Source organism: Stegodyphus dumicola, chromosome X2, assembly GCF_044657685.1.
Source record: "Stegodyphus dumicola isolate Sdum_Otavi_A_Nest chromosome X2, ASM4465768v1".
Classification (NCBI taxonomy): Eukaryota; Metazoa; Arthropoda; class Arachnida; order Araneae; family Eresidae; genus Stegodyphus; species Stegodyphus dumicola.
The window spans coordinates 42,319,890-42,339,518 of record NC_140781.1 but is presented as its reverse complement, the minus strand read 5'-3'; the positions used below and the strand labels follow the sequence as shown (position 1 = coordinate 42,339,518).

The 19,629-nt window shown below is 30.9% G+C and overlaps 2 long non-coding RNA genes across 4 annotated transcripts in view; both read right to left on the bottom strand.

The window, feature by feature from the left end:
* The window catches only part of LOC146992740 (uncharacterized), a 38,655-nt gene extending 33,306 nt beyond the window's left edge, over positions 1 to 5,349 (bottom strand). For all 3 annotated transcript variants that reach the window (XR_015039059.1, XR_015039061.1, XR_015039060.1), the window contains exons 1-2: positions 5,246 to 5,349; positions 894 to 996 (exon numbers count right to left, since the gene is read on the bottom strand). This is a non-coding gene — a long non-coding RNA (uncharacterized LOC146992740). The remainder of the gene's footprint in view (positions 1 to 893; positions 997 to 5,245) is intronic.
* A 3,984-nt stretch (positions 5,350 to 9,333) lies between these two features.
* LOC146992739 (uncharacterized) lies at positions 9,334 to 18,612 on the bottom strand. Its single transcript, XR_015038823.1, has 3 exons — positions 18,518 to 18,612; positions 14,161 to 14,263; positions 9,334 to 9,608 (listed from the first exon to the last, which is right to left on the bottom strand). It is a non-coding gene; the product is annotated as an uncharacterized LOC146992739 (long non-coding RNA).
* Positions 18,613 to 19,629: the final 1,017 nt, after the last annotated feature.

The following is a 19,629-nucleotide window of genomic DNA, read 5'->3' as shown; positions in this document are numbered from 1 at the left end:
TTACAGCGACATGCATACAGTTGCATCAGTCATTCTTATAAGCAAAGGACATCAGCTTTTTGAAAAAATAATTCTGTCATGCATTTGCCAAGAGAACGGAAAGAAGTCCGAAAGAAATTTCAGAGTGCTTTGCAAAACAAAGTTGAAAGTCAATCTGCAGAATTTTACTTCGATAATAATAAAACATCTCTGATTTGATTTCAAAATGAATTTTTATTTGTGGAATCACTTTTAAACAGATCTTCGCAAATTGGTTCATAAAACTTCACAATTTGCAGCTCCACTAACTTTCTATACCAGTACTCATTAAATTTTTATTTACATTTCTTTTTTGTTGAACATTTAACTTTCAATGGTTTCAAGAGAAATAGCACTTGATAGAGAGACTCTAAATTCGGAAAAAATCTGAAACAAAATTGGTTTATACACAGGCAGTGCAATTACACTGACCTGTTGGGAAGAGGAGACCCTGTTGGACAGGGAATATATTAGGCCACACAGAGAGGAAAATGTTTAGCCTCCTCCTCATAATGCAAAAGGAGGCCACTCGGGAAAAAATTACACTACAACAGTAATTTTGAAACCACTACGAAGCAACAGAACTCTAAGAAATCTCAGACTTCTGACAATTATAGTGTGATTAACAGTTCGACCTAACTTCGAATATTACTATACAATATAAAGAAAGCACCAATTCAGACACTTCAATACGGAATTCAAAACCTAAGAAATTAATGCATAAATGCTACCCTAAACATTAAAACGTAATATGAAGCGTTCACGTAAAATAACTAGTAAATCTCCAATATAAAGCTACTTGTGAAAAAGGACATACAAATTATAACATTCAAGCATTTCTAGTGGAAATAAAGTTAACATAAAACAAGAATTACCAGCCACAGATGTCTTTTTGCTCTGCACCATTTCTCCGTTCTTTTTGTTTCACGATATCATGTTCTGCAATCCAAAAGTGCACAAAAGTGATGACAAATTACACTAGAAGAGGCCAAGGGGGAAAAAGAAATCATTAGATTTTAACTACTTTGACATTAAAGAATAATTATACACAAAGAGAAATAGCTAATATTGTTTCTAAATATATAAAACTTCAAAAAGTAGCTTCTTTGTTTTAAATTCCAGCAATGTGCTACATTGTTAGTAAAATCATGACTGCAGTCGATAGAAAAGCAAATGATTTCCCTAATACGACAGAAGTATAGTTAGCAAATGGGGTTTTAATGTATGGGTACAACATGAACAATGAAAGGAAAAATATTTAGACAGTTATTACGGATAATGACCTTCGAGAAGAGTAAATAATTTCAGCCCTGGTAGAAAGACGGCACCAAAAGAAAATAAGCAGGTAATTTTAAATGACAAATAAACAAAATAAACTTTACTGTTAGCTTTGAAGCAGGTGTTATACATTAAACTATCTTAATTCACACACAGAATTAGTTACATAACAGATCAAAAAAGAGTAAGAATCAAACTCGCAATATATTAACATTAAAAGAGCTATACATATACACTTTTAAAGATTTTTTTTTTAAAAAAAAGCTCAAAAACACTATTCTAAACACAGATTTCGAAGAACATCTTGGAAACAAAAGTCATAAACCATAAAAGAAATATTTCATTGAGAATTTTAATGTAAGAACCGTTTCTAATTTTACATTCTTTATTTAGGTACTGTTATCCCTGAGAGAAGATAGCTTAGTCCAATGTACCAAAAATTATCCTGAAATATTACCATGTCACTTTAATGAAATTATAGCAATATTTAACTCAGGGAAAGAACATATTGTCTAGCTGCCCGGGTTCGTGCCCAGCTTTAATACAGCAAGCCAAAACACATCAAATGCCATTGAATTAAACAGCATTTTGAAATATCGCAAAAAATTTAAATGCAATTTCGTGGAAGAGCTATTGCAATTACCTACATACTAAAATTGTGACCAAAAATTCAAGAAAACTAAGATACTCTTTTTCTGTTTCGAAGGAATCAAAGTCATATACTAATGTAGGGATGCTCAACTTATTGTACTATAACATAAAACCTAAACACAGGAATGAAATTTTGTCAGCTATGTGAGATGTCCAATACCGAGAAATTCTGTAAATTGTAGAATAGATCTTGCGTCTGAAAACAGACGAAACTTAAAACTTAATTCAAATACTTTACTTTTAGCCTTGAAGCAGGTATTCTATATTAAACTGTCTTAATGCACATACAGAATTAGTAATATAATACCTCAAAATATTGTAAGAACCAAACACGCATTATACAAACATTATAAAAAAGTGTATATACATTTATTAGTGTTACGAGGGTTCATTATGAAATAGTATAATGTCACTTTCAGTGAAAAGATAGAAATTTTCACTCAGGGAAGGGACATTCTGTTTGTCTGCCTGGGTTCCATCCCAGCTTCTGTTACAAAAGTTTCATAGAAGAATTTTAAAAATCCAGAAATGAAACTTATGAAGAAATTATTGAACATACCTGGTTCTATGATTTAGTCATTCTTACAGACATAATAACTAAAATCTTAAACTTGAGGGGGGGGAAGAGAACTAAACCAAAGTCTTTGAATTAAAGGCTATTATAAATTCATTTTAAATCAAAATTAATTTTGTGAAAATATTACACAAATATAAGGAATATACATAATATACCATAATGTAATGAACGTTTTGCCACTTTGGAAAATCTGGAGAACTAAAGTGTGAAATATAAGAAAACTGAAACAAACATTTGGAAAGTCTCATCGAACTTAAGTTAGTTTTCAAATTAGATGTTTTGAGTGTATTTAAAATTAGGCCAACTACTTCCTTCACTTCAAACCCATTACATAATACTAGTATTTAAGAAAAATGGTAAAAGATTGAAAATATGTTAAATAACAATTCTACCGATCTAGAAATGGAAATAACTAATTTTCATCCTAATTAATATCAAGAATACCACAAAAAGCCCATTTGAATAGTCCTAGATCAGAAAAATCATGAACTGTTAAACTTTTAAAAAGATAAATTCCTGCTTTCGATTTACGTGAAAAGGTGAAAGAGGATTTTCAAGAATGAACTTGTTAAAAATCAATGTTCAGATACAGGATAACAAACAAACATCCGAACGACTGCATGGATTTAGCCATAACATCGCATGTACTAGAGAGGGAAAATAACTCGCAGAAGAAATGCAGTGTTAAATTTCACATTAAAATATGTTTTCCCTGTATTTAATTTTCATCTTGCTGAATTTTTTGTAAATAATACAAAGAGTATACCTTTTCTTTAACATTTTATACCACACATTTTTATACTTTGTGTAATGCACTAACAACTGAAATATTAAAATTGCAATATATAATTGCAGCTAGCCAAAATTCTATAAACTTAATATTGGCTCCCAATAAGTTAAAGTTGCGAATAACTGCATCAAGGAAAGGAATGCAATTTTATTTCTTTGTCTGTATTTGGTTTCATTTTTATGTAGAAAGAGTTAAAAATAGGTTATCTAGGTAACAAAATTTAAACACACATTTTCAGTAAAAATTACAGAATAACAGATTTTGTTTCCCTGAAGACGCAACACCTCGCTATTCCAGCTATGATACAGACTGCATACTGTCATAGAGAAATTCCTTTCTTAAACAGGAAATTCATATACTTTAATCTGTTTTTACACAAGTACTGTTTACGACTAGTCCATGGTCCAGGAGTAAAATACTTTATAGTACACCCATCTAAATTTTTATTACTTCGGGTCATCTGTATAGTCTGTTTACCTATCACGACTAAACTCCCAACCTGCATTCCACATAACTCATACGATTCTTCAAGTGATGTTTCGTAGTCTATCATTTTTAATACTGCAGGTACTTGCTGAGCGCAAACTCGTAAAGTGTGATTTCGCGTACAGCAGTACTTTAAAGGATCCCATTTAATTTGTGCACTGCTAGAATTTCATTCATACAGGCTGCAACATTCATCCATCAACACAGGAAAGAATTTATCTGCTACTTTAAACAATTTCCATTGACTGAAAATGAAGTCCAAAAAATCTAACAAATCTCAAAAGCAAAGAATGCCGAAGAATTTATACATATGGAAGACAGAGAAGTCAAACAATGAATCAGAAAATTACAAAAGAAGAATTGGGTGCTTATAATACCCTTGATAATAAAAGCACTCATTACTAAGAAAAGATTTTAACAGAAGATAAGATGAAGGAATTCTTAAATAACACAAAAGCAACGTCTGATCTTCTAGCGAAGATTGACCCAATTAAAGAAAAAACTGGACACTTTAAAAGAGCTGCTGGGAAACGTGCTCTTTACAACGACACGGTTACAGTTGCATCAGTCATTTTTATAAGCAAAAGACATCAGCTTTTTCAGAAAATAATTCTGTCATGCAACTTGGATAATAATAAAACATCACTGATTCGATTTCAAAATTAATTTTTATTTATGGAATCAATTTTAAATAAATCTTCGCAAATTGGTTCAGAAAACTTCACAATATGCTAAAATAGATCAGATTAAGGGAAAAAATATAATAAAGTATGCTTAAAACAACTAAGAAAAAGCACATTTTGAGCAGCCTTAACAGAAGACAATTTGGCTCTACTAACTTTCTTTATGAGTACTCATTAAATTTTTATTTACATTTCTTTTTTGTTCAACATTTAACTTTCAATGGTTTTAAGAGAAACAGCACTTGATGGAGAGACTCTAAATTCGGAAAAAAATCTGAAACAAAATTGGTTTATACACAGGCAGTGCAATTAAACTGACCTATTGGGAAGAGGAGACCCTGTTGGACAGGGAAAATATTAGGCCACACAGAGAGGAAAATGTTTAGCCTCCTCCTCATAATGCAAAAGGAGGCCACTCGGGAAAAAATTACACTACAACAGTAATTTTGAAACCACTACGAAGCAACAGAACTCTAAGAAATCTCAGACTTCTGATAATTATAGTGTGATTAACAGTTCGACCTAACTTCGAACATTACTATACAATATAAAGAAAGCACCAATTCAGACACTTCAATACGGAATTCAAAACCTAAGAAATTAATGCATAAATGCTACCCTAAACATTAAAACGTAATATGAAGCGTTCACGTAAAATAACTAGTAAAACTCCAATATAAAGCTACTTGTGAAAAAGGACATACAAATTATAACATTCAGGCATTTCTAGTGGAAATAAAGTTAAGAAAAAACAAGAATTACCAGCCAGAGATGTCTTTTTGCTCTGCACTATTTCTCCGTTCTTTTTCTTTCACGATATCATGTTCTGCAATCCAAGAGGGCACAAAAGTGATGACAAATTACACTAGAAGAGGCCAAGGGGGAAAAAAAGAAATAATTAGATTTTAACTACTTTGACATTAAAGAATAATTATACACAAAGAAAAATAGCTAATATTGTTTCTAAATATATAAAACTTCAAAAAGTAGCTTCTTTGTTTTAAATTCCAGCAATGTGCTACACTGTTAGTAAAATCATGACTGCAGTCGATAGAAAAGCAAATGATTTCCGTAATACAACAGAAGTACAGTTAGCAAAAGCGGTTTTAATGTATGGGTACAACATGAACAATGAAAGGAAAAATATTTAGACAGTTATTACGGATAATGATCTTCGAGAAGAGTAAATAATTTCAGCCCTGGTAGAAAGACGGCACCAAAAGAAAATAAGCAGGTAATTTTAAATGACAAATAAACAAAATAAACTTTACTGTTAGCTTTGAAGCAGGTGTTATACATTAAACTATCTTAATTCACACACAGAATTAGTTACATAACAGATCAAAAAAGAGTAAGAATCAAACTCGCAATATATTAACATTAAAAGAGCTATACATATACACTTTTAAAGATTTTTTTTTTAAAAAAAAAGCTCAAAAACACTATTCTAAACACAGATTTCGAAGAACATCTTGGAAACAAAAGTCATAAACCATAAAAGAAATATTTCATTGAGAATTTTAATGTAAGAACCGTTTCTAATTTTACATTCTTTACTTAGGTACTCTTATCCCTGAGAGAAGATAGCTTAGTCCAATGTACCAAAAATTATCCTGAAATATTACCATGTCATTTTAATGAAATTATAGCAATATTTAACTCAGGGAAAGAACATATTGTCTAGCTGCCCGTGTTCGAGCCCAGCTTTAATACAGCAAGCCGAAACACATCAAATGCCATTGAATTAAACAGCATTTTGAAATATCGCAAAAAATTTAAATGCAATTTCGTGGAAGAGCTATTGCAATTACCTACATACTAAAATTGTAACCAAAAATTCAAGAAAACTAAGATACTCTTTTTCTGTTTCGAAGGAATCAAAGTCATATACTAATGTAGGGATGCTCAACTTATTGTACTATAACATAAAACCTAAACACAGGAATGAAATTTTGTCAGCTATGTGAGATGTCCAATACCGAGAAATTCTGTAAATTGTAGAATAGATCTTGCGTCTGAAACCAGACGAAAAGAAAAACATAATTCAAATACTTTACTTTTAGCCTTGAAGCAGGTATTCTATATTAAACTGTCTTAATGCACATACAGAATTAGTAATATAATACCTCAAAATATTGTAAGAACCAAACACGCATTATATAAACATTATAAAAAAGTGTATATACATTTATTAGTGTTACGAGGGTTTATTATGAAATAGTATAATGTCACTTTCAGTGAAATGATAGAAATTTTCACTCAGGGAAGGGACATTCTGTTTGTCTGCCTGGGTTCCATCCCAGCTTCTGTTACAAAAGTTTCATAGAAGAATTTTAAAAATCCAGAAATGAAACTTATGAAGAAATTATTGAACATACCTGGTTCTATGATTTAGTCATTCTTACAGACATAATAACTAAAATCTTAAACTTGAGGGGGGGGAAGAGAACTAAACCAAAGTCTTTGAATTAAAGGCTATTATAAATTCATTTTAAATCAAAATTAATTTTGTGAAAATATTACACAAATATAAGGAATATACATAATATACCATAATGTAATGAACGTTTTGCCACTTTGGAAAATCTGGAGAACTAAAGTGTGAAATATAAGAAAACTGAAACAAACATTTGGAAAGTCTCATCGAACTTAAGTTAGTTTTCAAATTAGATGTTTTGAGTGTATTTAAAATTAGGCCAACTACTTCCTTCACTTCAAACCCATTACATAATACTAGTATTTAAGAAAAATGGTAAAAGATTGAAAATATGTTAAATAACAATTCTACCGATCTAGAAATGGAAATAACTAATTTTCATCCTAATTAATATCAAGAATACCACAAAAAGCCCATTTGAATAGTCCTAGATCAGAAAAATCATGAACTGTTAAACTTTTAAAAAGATAAATTCCTGCTTTCGATTTACGTGAAAAGGTGAAAGAGGATTTTCAAGAATGAACTTGTTAAAAATCAATGTTCAGATACAGGATAACAAACAAACATCCGAACGACTGCATGGATTTAGCCATAACATCGCATGTACTAGAGAGGGAAAATAACTCGCAGAAGAAATGCAGTGTTAAATTTCACATTAAAATATGTTTTCCCTGTATTTAATTTTCATCTTGCTGAATTTTTTGTAAATAATACAAAGAGTATAACTTTTCTTTAACATTTTATACCACACATTTTTATACTTTGTGCAATGCACTTACAACTGAAATATTAAAAGTGCAATATATAATTGTAGCTAGCCAGAATTTTATAAACTTAAAATTGCCTCCCATTATGTTAAAAATGCGAGTAACTGCACCAAGGGAAGGAATGCAATTTTATTTTTTTTGTCTGTATTTGGTTTCATTTTCATATAGAAAGAGTTAAAAATAGGTTATCTAGGTAACAAAATTTAAACACACATTTTCAGTAAAAATTACAGAATAACAAATTTTGTTTCCCTGAAGACGCAACACCTCGCTATTCCAGCTATGATACACACTTCATACTGTCATAAAGAAATTCCTTTCTTAAACAAGGAATTCATATACTTTAATCTGTTTTTAAACAAGTACTGTTAATGACTAATCCATGGTCCAGGAGTAAAATACTTTATATTAATTCCTATCTAAATTTTTATTATTTCTGGTCATCTGCATAGACTGTTTTACCTATCACGACTAAACTCCCAATCTGCATTCCACATAACTCATACGATTCTTAAAGGATCCCATTTAATTTGTCCACTGCTAGAATTTCATTCATACAGGGTGCAACATTCATCCATCAACACAGGAGAGAATTTATCTGCTACTTTAAACAATTTCCATCGACTGAAAATGAAGTCCAAAAAATCTAACAAATGTCAAAAGCAAAGGATGCCGAAGAATTTCTACATATGGAAGACAGAGAAGTCAAACAATGAATCAGAAAATTACAAAAGAAGAATTTGGTGCTTATAATACCCTTGATAATAAAAGCGCTCATTACTAAGAAAAGATTTTAACAGAAGATAAGGTGAAGGAATTGTTAAATAACACAAAAGCAATGTCTGATCTTCTAGCGGAGATTGACCCAATTAAAGAAAAAAACTGGACACTTTAAAAGAGCTGCTGGGAAACGTGCTCTTTACAAGGACACGGTTAAAGTTGCATCAGTCATTTTTACAAGCAAAAGACATCAGCTTTTTCAAAAAATAATTCTGTCATGCAAATTGGATAATAATAAAACATCACTGATTCGATTTCAAAATTAATTTTTATTTATTGAATCAATTTTAAATAGATCTTCGCAAATTGGTTCAGAAAACTTCACAATATGCTAAAGTAGTTCAGATTAAGGGAAAAAATATAATAAAGTATGCTTAAAACAACTAAGAAAAAGCACATTTTGAGCAGCCTTAACAGAAGACAATTTGGCTCTACTAACTTTCTTTACGAGTACTCATTAAATTTTTATTTACATTTCTTTTTTGTTCAACATTTAACTTTCAATGGTTTTAAGAGAAACAGCACTTGATAGAGAGATTCTAAATTCTGGAAAAACTAAAACAAAATTGGTTTATACACAGGCAGTTCAATTACACTGACCTGTTGGGAAGAGAAGATCCCGTTGGACAGGGAAAATATTAGGCCACACAGAGAGGAAAATGTTTAGCCTCCTCCTCTTAATGCGAAAGGAGGCCAATTTAGAAAAAAATACACTACAGCAGTAATTTTGAAACCACTAGAAAGCCACGGAACTCTAAAAAATCTCAGACTTCTGATAATTATAGTGTGATTAACAGTTCTACCTCACTTCGAATATTACAATACAATATAAAGAAAGCACCAATTCAGACACTTCAATACGAAATTCAAAACCAAAGAAATTAATGCATAAATGCTACCCTAAACATTAAAACGTAATATGAAGCTTTCAATTAAAATAAATAACTAGTAAAACTCCAATATAAAGCAACATGTGAAAAGGGACGTACAAATTATAACATTCAAGCATTTCTAGTGAAAATAAAGTTAATATAAAAGAAGAATTACCAGCCACAGATGTCTTTTTGTCTGCACTGTTTCTCCATTCTTTTTCTTTCACGATCTGCAATCCAAGAGTGTACAAAAATGATGGCAAATTACACTAGAAGAAGCCAAGGGGGGGGGAAGGAATCATTAGATTTTAACTATTTGAAATTAAAGAAAAATTATACACAAAGAGAAATATCTAGTATTGTTTCTTAATATATAAAACTTCAAAAGTAGCTTCTTTGTTTTAAATTCCAGCAATGTGCTACATTGTTACTAAAATGATGACTGCAGTCGATAGAAAAGCAAATGATTTCCCTAATACGACAGAAGTACAGTAAGCAAAAGGGGTTTTAATGTATGGGTACAACATGAACAATGAAAGGAAAATATTTAGACAGTTATTATGGATAATGATCTTCGAGAAGAGTAAATAATTTCAGCACTGGTAGAAAGACGGCACCAAGAGACAATAAGCAGGTAATTTTAAATGACAAATAAACAATATAAATTAAGACACAATAACACGCCGAATAAATACTAATTCAGAAGTCAAACAACAAAAATCAGCGTTAATTTACAAAGTTTTCACAGGACTAGTTTCGATGGTTTTACCGAACCATCATCTTCAGCTGCAAAACCGCAAAACCATCATTTGCGGTTTTGCAGCTGAAGATGATGGTTCGGTAAAACCATCGAAACTAGTCCTGTGAAAACTTTGTAAATTAACGCTGATTTTTGTTGTTTGACTTCTGAAACAATATAAACTTTACTGTTAGCTTTGAAGCAGGTGTTATATATTAAACTATCTTAATTCACACACAGAATTAGTGACATAACAGATCAAAAAAGAGTAAGAATCAAACTCGCAATATATTAACATTAAAAGAGCTATACATATACACTTTTAAAGATTTTTTTTTTAAAAAAAGCTCAAAAACACCATTCTAAACACAGATTTCGAAGAACATCTTGGAAACAAAAGTCATAAACCATAAAAGAAATATTTCATTGAGAATTTTAACGTAAGGACAATTTCTAATTTTAAGTTCTTTACTTAGATACACTCAACCACGAGAGAGGACGGCTTAGTCCAATGTATGAGAAATTATCTTGAAATATTACGTCACTTTAATGAAATGATAGCAATATTTCACTCAGGAAAAGAACATATTGTCTAGCTGCCCGGGTTCGAGCCCAGCTTTAATACAGCAAGCCAAAACACATCAAATGCCATTGAATGATACAGCATTTTGAAATCTTGCAAAAAATTTTAATAAAATTTCGTGAAAGAGCTATTGCAATTACCTATATACTAAAATTTTGACCAAAAATTCAACAAAACTAAGATACTCTTTTTTTTCTTTCGAAGGAATCAGTCATATACTAATGTAGGGATGCTCAACTTATTGTACTATAAAACCTAAACATAGGAATGAAATTTTGTCAGATTTGTGAGATGTCCAAATCCCGAGAAATTCCGTAAACTGTAGAGTAGAACGAACGTCTAAAAACACACGAAAGGTGAAACACAATTCAAATACTTTACTTTTAGCCTTGAAGCAGGTGTTCTATATTAAAATGTCTTAACTCACATACAGAATTAGTAATATAATAGCTCAAAATATTGTAAGAACCAAACACGCATTATAAAAACATTAAAAAAAAACCTACATACATTTATTAGTGTTACGAGGGTTTATTCTGAAATATTATAATGTCACTTTCAGTGAAATGATAGAAATTTTCACTCAGGGAAGGTACATTCTGTCTGGCTGCCTGGGTTCCATCCCAGCTTCGGTTACAAAAGTTTCACAGAAGAATTTTAAAAATCCAGAAACGAAACTTATGAAGAAATTATTGACAATAATTGGTTCTATGATTTAGTTAACAACATAACAACTAAAATCTTAAAACCTGAGGGGGGGGTGAGAACTAAACTAAGTCTTTGAATTCAAGGGTATTTTAAATTCATTTTAAATCAAAATTAATTTTGTAAAAATATTACACAAATATAAGGAATATACATTTTTACCATAATGCAATGTACGTTTTGCCACTTTGAAAATCTGGAGAATTAAAGCGTGAAATGTAAGAAAACTGAAAGAAACTCATCGAGCTTAAATTAGTTTCTAAATTAGATGTTTCGAGGGTATTTAAAATTAGGCCAACTACTTCATTCACTTCAAACCCATTACATAATACTAGTATTTAAGAAAAATGGTAAAAGATTGTAAATAGGTTAACAATTCTCCTGATCTAGAGATGGAAATAACTGATTTTCATCCTAATTAAGATAAGGAATATCACGAAAAGCGATTTGAATAGTCCTAGATCAGAAAAATCATGAACTGTTAAACTTTTAAAAAGATAAATTCCTTCTTTCGATCTACTTAAAAATGTGAAAGAGGATTTTCAACAACGAACTTGTTAAAATCAATGTTCAGATACAGAATAACAAACAAACATCCGAACGACTGCATGGATTTAGCCATGACATGGCACGTACCAGAAGGAGAAAAAAAACTCTCAGAAGAAATGCAGTGTTAAATTTCACATTAAAATATGATTTCCCTGTATTTAATTTTCATCTAGCTGATCTTTTTGTAAATAATACAAAGAGTATACATTTTCTTTAACATATTATACCACACATTTTTATACTTTGTGCAATGCACTTACAACTGAAATATTAAAAGTGCAATATATAATTGCAGCTAGCCAGAATTTTATAAACTTAAAATTGCCTCCCATTATGTTAAAAATGCGAATAACTGCACCAAGGATAGGAATACAATTTTATTTTTTTGTCTGTATTTGGTTTCATTTTCATATAGAAAGAGTTAAAAATAGGTTATCTAGGAAACAAAATTTAAACACACATTTTCAGTAAAAATTACAGAATAACAAATTTTGTTTCCCTGAAGACGCAACACCTCGCTATTCCAGCTATGATACACACTTCATACTGTCATAAAGAAATTCCTTTCTAAAACAGGGAATTCATATACTTTAATCTGTTTTTACACAAGTACTGTTAATGACTAATCCATGGTCCAGGAGTAAAATACTTTATAGTAATTCCCATCTAAATTTTTATTATTTCCGGTCATCTGTACAGACTGTTTACCTATCACGACTAAACTCCCAATCTGCATTCCACATAACTCATACGATTCTTCAAGTCATGTTTCCTAGTTTATCATTTTTAATACAGCAGGTACTTGCTGAGCGCAGACTTGTAAAGCGTGATTTCGCGTATAGCAGTACTTTAAAGGATCCCATTTAATTTGTCCACTGCTAGAATTTCATTCATACGTGCTGCAGCATTCAATCATCAACAATGCAAAGAATTTATCTGCTACTTTAAACAATTTCCATCGACTGAAAATGAAGTCCAAAGAATCTTACAAATCTCAAAAGCAAACGATGCCGTAGAATTTTCACACATGGAAGACAGAGAAGTTAAACAATGAATCAGAAAATTACAAAAGAAGATTTGGAATCTTATAAAACCCCTTGATAAAAAAAGTGCTCATTACGAAGAAGAGCTTTTAACTGAAGATAAGATGAAGGAATTGTTAAATAACACAAAATCAACGTCTGATCTTATAGCGGAGAATGACCCAATTAAAGAGAAAAACAGGACACTTTAAAACAGCTACTGGGAAACGTGCTCTTTACAGCGACACGCATACAGTTGCATCAGTCATTCTTATAAGCGAAGGACATCAGTTTTTCAAAAAATAATTCTGTCATGCATTTGCCAAGAGAACGGAAAGAAGTCCGAAAGAAACTTTCAGAGTGCTTTGCAAAACAAAGTTGAAAGTCAATCTGCAGAATTTTACTTCGATAATAATAAAACATATCTGATTTGATTTCAAAATGAATTTTTATTTGTGGAATAAATTTTAAATAGATCTTCCCAAATTGGTTCATAAAACTTCACAATATGCCAAAATAGTTCAGATTAAGGGAAAAATATAATAAAGTATATGCTTAAAACAACTAAGAAAAAGCACATTTGGAGCATCCTTAACAGAAGACAATTTGGCTCCACTAAATTTCTATACGAGTACTCATTAAATTTTTATTTATATTTCTTTTTTGTTGAACATTTAACTTTCAATGGTTTCAAGAGAAACAGCACTTGATGGAGAGACTCTAAATTCGGAAAAAAATCTGAAACAAAATTGGTTTATACACAGGCAGTGCAATTAAACTGACCTATTGGGAAGAGGAGACCCTGTTGGACAGGGACAATATTAGGCCACACAGAGAGGAAAATGTTTAGCCTCCTCCTCATAATGCAAAAGGAGGCCACTCGGGAAAAAATTACACAACAGTAATTTTGTAACCACTACGAAGCAACAGAACTCTAAGAAATCTCAGACTTCTGATAATTATAGTGTGATTAACAGTTCGACCTAACTTCGAATATTACTATACAATATAAAAAAAGCACCAATTCAGACACTTCAATACGGAATTCAAAACCTAAGAAATTAATGCATAAATGCTACCCTAAACATTAAAACGTAATATGAAGCGTTCACGTAAAATAACTAGTAAAACTCCAATATAAAGCTACTTGTGAAAAAGGACATACAAATTATAACATTCAGGCATTTCTAGTGGAAATAAAGTTAACAAAAAACAAGAATTACCAGCCAGAGATGTCTTTTTGCTCTGCACTATTTCTCCGTTCTTTTTCTTTCACGATATCATGTTCTGCAATCCAAGAGGGCACAAAAGTGATGACAAATTACACTAGAAGAGGCCAAGGGGGAAAAAAAGAAATCATTAGATTTTAACTACTTTGACATTAAAGAATAATTATACACAAAGAGAAATAGCTAATATTGTTTCTAAATATATAAAACTTCAAAAAGTAGCTTCTTTGTTTTAAATTCCAGCAATGTGCTACATTGTTAGTAAAATCATGACTGCAGTCGATAGAAAAGCAAATGATTTCCCTAATACGACAGAAGTACAGTTAGCAAAAGGGGTTTTAATGTATGGATACAACATGAACAATGAAAGGAAAAATATTTAGACAGTTATTACGGATAATGACCTTCGAGAAGAGTAAATAATTTCAGCCCTGGTAGAAAGACAGCACCAAAAGAAAATAAGCAGGTAATTTTAAATGACAAATAAACAAAATAAACTGTTAGCTTTGAAGCAGGTGTTATACATTAAACTATCTTAATTCACACACAGAATTAGTTACATAACAGATCAAAAAAGAGTAAGAATCAAACTCGCAATATATTAATTAACATTAAAAGAGCTATACATATACACTTTTAAAGATTTTTTTTTAAAAAAAAAGCTCAAAAACACTATTCTAAAAACAGATTTCGAAGAACATCTTGGAAACAAAAGTCATAAACCATAAAAGAAATATTTCATTGAGAATTTTAACGTAAGAACCATTTCTAATTTTAAGTTCTTTACTTAGATACACTCAACCACGAGAGAGGACGGCTTAGTCCAATGTAAGAGAAATTATCTTGAAATATTACCATGTCACTTTAATGAAATGATAGCAATATTTCACTCAGGAAAAGAACATATTGTCTAGCTGCCCGGGTTCGAGCCCAGCTTTAATACAGCAAGCCAAAACACATCAAATGCCATTGAATTAAACAGCATTTTGAAATATCGCAAAAAATTTAAATGCAATTTCGCGGAAGAGCTATTGCAATTACCTACATACTAAAATTGTGACCAAAAATTCAAGAAAACTAAGATACTCTTTTTCTGTTTCGAAGGAACCAAAGTCATATACTAATGCAGGGATGCTCAACTTATTGTACTATAACATAAAACCTAAACACAGGAATGAAATTTTGTCAGCTATGTGAGATGTCCAATACCGAGAAATTCTGTAAATTGTAGAATAGATCTTGCGTCTGAAAACAGACGAAACGTAAAACTTAATTCAAATACTTTACTTTTAGCCTTGAAGCAGGTATTCTATATTAAACTGTCTTAATGCACATACAGAATTAGTAATATAATACCTCAAAATATTGTAAGAACCAAACACGCATTATACAAACATTATAAAAAAGTGTATATACATTTATTAGTGTTACGAGGGTTCATTATGAAATAGTATAATGTCACTTTCAGCGAAATGATAGAAATTTTCACTCAGGGAAGGGACATTCTGTCTGTCTGCCTGGGTTCCATCCCAGCTTCTGTTACAAAAGTTTCATAGAAGAATTTTAAAAATCCAGAAATGAAACTTACGAAGAAATTACTGAACATACCTGGTTCTATGATTTAGTCATTCTTACAGACATAATAACTAAAATCTTAAACTTGAGGGGGGGGGGAAGAGAACTAAACCAAAGTCTTTGAATTAAAGGCTATTATATATTCATTTTAAATGAAAATTAATTTTGTGAAAATATTACACAAATATAAGGAATATACATAATATACCATAATGTAATGTACGTTTTGCCACTTTGGAAAATCTGGAGAACTAAAGTGTGAAATATAAGAAAACTGAAACAAACATTTGGAAAGTCTCATCGAGCTTAAGTTAGTTTTCAAATTAGATGTTTTGAGTGTATTTAAAATTAGGCCAACTACTTCCTTCACTTCAAACCCATTACATAATACTAGTATTTAAGAAAAATGGTAAAAGATTGAAAATATGTTAAATAACAATTCTACCGATCTAGAAATGGAAATATCTAATTTTCATCCTAATTAATATCAAGAATACCACAAAAAGCCCATTTGAATAGTCCCAGATCAGAAAAATCATGAACTGTTAAACTTTTAAAAAGATAAATTCCTGCTTTCGATTTACGTGAAAAGGTGAAAGAGGATTTTCAAGAATGAACTTGTTAAAAATCAATGTTCAGATACAGGATAACAAACAAACATCCGAACGACTGCATGGATTTAGCCATAACATCGCATGTACTAGAGAGGGAAAATAACTCGCAGAAGAAATGCAGTGTTAAATTTCACATTAAAATATGTTTTCCCTGTATTTAATTTTCATCTTGCTGAATTTTTTGTAAATAATACAAAGAGTATACCTTTTCTTTAACATTTTATACCACACATTTTTATACTTTGTGTAATGCACTAACAACTGAAATATTAAAATTGCAATATATAATTGCAGCTAGCCAAAATTCTATAAACTTAATATTGGCTCCCAATAAGTTAAAGTTGCGAATAACTGCATCAAGGAAAGGAATGCAATTTTATTTCTTTGTCTGTATTTGGTTTCATTTTTATGTAGAAAGAGTTAAAAATAGGTTATCTAGGTAACAAAATTTAAACACACATTTTCAGTAAAAATTACAGAATAACAGATTTTGTTTCCCTGAAGACGCAACACCTCGCTATTCCAGCTATGATACAGACTGCATACTGTCATAGAGAAATTCCTTTCTTAAACAGGAAATTCATATACTTTAATCTGTTTTTACACAAGTACTGTTTACGACTAGTCCATGGTCCAGGAGTAAAATAATTTATAGTACACCCATCTAAATTTTTATTACTTCGGGTCATCTGTATAGTCTGTTTACCTATCACGACTAAACTCCCAACCTGCATTCCACATAACTCATACGATTCTTCAAGTGATGTTTCGTAGTCTATCATTTTTAATACGGCAGGTACTTGCTGAGCGCAAACTCGTAAAGCGTGATTTCGCGTATAGCAGTACTTTAAAGGATCCCATTTAATTTGTCCACTGCTAGAATTTCATTCATACAGGGTGCAACATTCATCCATCAACACAGGAGAGAATTTATCTGCTACTTTAAACAATTTCCATCGACTGAAAATGAAGTCCAAAAAATCTAACAAATCTCAAAAGCAAAGGATGCCGAAGAATTTCTACATATGGAAGACAGAGAAGTCAAACAATGAATCAGAAAATTACAAAAGAAGAATTGGGTGCTTATAATACCCTTGATAATAAAAGCGCTCATTACTAAGAAAAGATTTTAACAGAAGATAAGATGAAGGAATTCTTAAATAACACAAAAGCAATGTCTGATCTTCTAGCGAAGATTGACCCAATTAAAGAAAAAACTGGACACTATAAAAGAGCTGCTGGGAAACGTGCTTTTTAGAACGACACGATTACAGTTGCATCAGTCATTTTTATAAGCAAAAGACATCAGCTTTTTCAAAAAATAATTCTGTCATGCAACTTGGATAATAATAAAACATCAGTGATTCGATTTCAAAATTAATTTTTATTTATTGAATCAATTTTAAATAGATCTTCGCAAATTGGTTCAGAAATCTTCACAATATGCTAAAATAGTTCAGATTAAGGGAAAAAATATAATAAAGTATGCTTAAAACAACTAAGAAAAAGCACATTTTGAGCAGCCTTAACAGAAGACAATTTGGCTCTACTAACTTTCTTTATAAGTACTCATTAAATTTTTATTTACATTTCTTTTTTGTTCAACATTTAACTTTCAATGGTTTTAAGAGAAACAGCACTTGATAGAGAGATTCTAAATTCTGGAAAAACTAAAACAAAATTGGTTTATACACAGGCAGTTCAATTACACTGACCTGTTGGGAAGAGAAGATCCCGTTGGACAGGGAAAATATTAGGCCACACAGAGAGGAAAATGTTTAGCCTCCTCCTCTTAATGCAAAAGGAGGCCAATTCAGAAAAAAATACACTACAGCAGTAATTTTGAAACCACTACAAAGCCACGGAACTCTAAAAAATCTCAGACTTCTGATAATTATAGTGTGATTAACAGTTCTACCTCACTTCGAATATTAGAATACAATATAAAGAAAGCACCAATTCAGACACTTCGGTACAAAATTCAAAACCAAAAAAATCAATGCATAAATGCTACCCTAAACATTAAAACGTAGTATGAAGCTTTCAAGTAAAATAAATAACTAGTAAAACTCCAATATAAAGCAACATGTGAAAAGGGATGTACAAATTATAACATTCAAGCATTTCTAGTGAAAATAAAGTTAATATAAAAGAAGAATTACCAGCCACAGATGTCTTTTTGTCTGCACTGCTTCTCCATTCTTTTTCTTTCACGATCTGCAATCCAAGAGTGTACAAAAATGATGCCAAATTACACTAGAAGAAGCCATGGGGGGGGGGAAAGGAATCATTAGATTTTAACTACTTTGAAATTTAAGAAAAATTATACACAAAGAGAAATATCTAGTATTGTTTCTTAATATATAAAACTTCAAAAGTAGCTTCTTTGTTTTAAATTCCAGCAATGTGCTACATTGCTACTAAAATGATGACTGCAGTCGAGAGAAAAGCAAATGATTTCCCTAATACGACAGAAGTACAGTAAGCAAAAGGGGTTTTAATGTATGGGTACAACATGAACAATGAAAGGAAAAATATTTAGACAGTTATTACAGATAATGATCTTCGAGAAGAGTAAATAATTTCAGCACTGGTAGAAAGACGGCACCAAGAGACAATAAGCAGGTAATTTTAAATGACAAATAAACAAAATAAACTTTACTGTTAGCTTTGAAGCAGGTGTTATATATTAAACTATCTTAATTCACACACAGAATTAGTGACATAACAGATCAAAAAAGAGTAAGAATCAAACTCGCAATATATTAACATTAAAAGAGCTATACATATACACTTTTAAAGCACTTTTAAAGATTTTTTTTTAAAAAAAAGCTCAAAAACACCATTCTAAACACAGATTTCGAAGAACATCTTGGAAACAAAAGTCATAAACCATAAAAGAAATATTTCATTGAGAATTTTAACGTAAGAACCATTTCTAATTTTAAGTTCTTTACTTAGATACACTCAACCACGAGAGAGGACGGCTTAGTCCAATGTAAGAGAAATTATCTTGAAATATTACCACGTCACTTTAATGAAATGATAGCAATATTTCACTCAGGAAAAGAACATATTGTCTAGCTGCCCGGGTTCGAGCCCAGCTTTAATACAGCAAGCCAAAACACATCAAATGCCATTGAATTAAACAGCATTTTGAAATATCGCAAAAAATTTAAATGCAATTTCGCGGAAGAGCTATTGCAATTACCTACATACTAAAATTGTGACCAAAAATTCAAGAAAACTAAGATACTCTTTTTCTGTTTCGAAG